Genomic DNA, 1,078 nt, shown 5'->3' with positions numbered 1-1,078 from the left:
TCCCTCGGGGTGCCCGCCCGGCAGCGCACCGACCTTCCCTTTGGGCCCAGAGCCTCCTTCACTGATGCCGTTCCTCCTGGGGCTCCCACGGTCCCGAATCCACTCCAGACCCGGACTGTGCTTGCCCCTCCTGCCACTTCCTGGCCTGACCCCTCGGGCTCCTGGCCTCTCCCAGGCTCTGCTGTGTGTCTTGGAGTGTGGAGCCGCCCTCTCTGGTCCTTGGTTCAGAGCATAGTGTGTGGGGGGAGGGGTGTCAGTGAGCGGAAGGTGCTGGGAGTTCTGAGACCCCCTCACGAGCTCAGAGCTGAGGGCTGGGTCGCCGCCCCCTGGGACTGGCACTGGGGACAGAGCCCTGGAGAGCTGCAGGCCTCGGCGTGTCCAGTTGGAGAGAAGAAGCCGCAGTGCGGCCTGAGGCTCAAGGTCCCTCCCCAGGGCCAGCGGCCAGCTCCCTCCCTCCACCCCCCAGCCGCCTGGCAGCCTGGCAACTGGGCCCTGGGGACGGCCAGGGTGCCGCCGCCGCCGCGAGGGTGACAAGAGCAGACTCCCGAGCTCCCGTGCCGGCGCTGAGCCTGTCCTCACCCACGGTGCCCTCAGCCAGGGCGCTGCCCTCTGAGAACAGGAGGGTGGGACTCGGCCTCACCGACCTGGTCAGCGTCTCCCCTCTCAGTGATGGGGAAGCAGGCCCAGAGAGGGCTGGGCACTGCCCGAGGCTGCACAGCGAGCCCCGGGAGCACAACCTGAGGGCCTGGGTCTCCCCGCCCGGTCGGGGGCAGAGATGTCCTGTGTGTCCAGGTGTCAGGAAGCCGGGGCAGGGGTGGGCAGCAAGGCTGTAGGTTCCTGGGCTGAGAGCTGGGAGCAGAAGGCAGAGGAGGGGAGTCCGGCCGCTGTCCTGCAAGGGACGCTGTGATGCGGTCAGGCCTGGCTGGAGGGCACTGAGCTGGTGGGGGTGGTCCCCACGAGAGGGGCGGCCAACAGCACAGCACGCAGGCACATGCCAGGGACACCAGCCAGGGACAGGAGGGCCAAGCATGGCGGGGGTTGCCCCCTCTCCAGCCTGAGCCCCGGGAGTCCTGGGGGG

The sequence above is a fragment of the Myotis davidii genome, unplaced genomic scaffold (assembly GCF_000327345.1).
Source record: "Myotis davidii unplaced genomic scaffold, ASM32734v1 scaffold1509, whole genome shotgun sequence".
Lineage (NCBI taxonomy): Eukaryota > Metazoa > Chordata > Mammalia > Chiroptera > Vespertilionidae > Myotis > Myotis davidii.
This window is presented reverse-complemented; position numbering follows the sequence as displayed.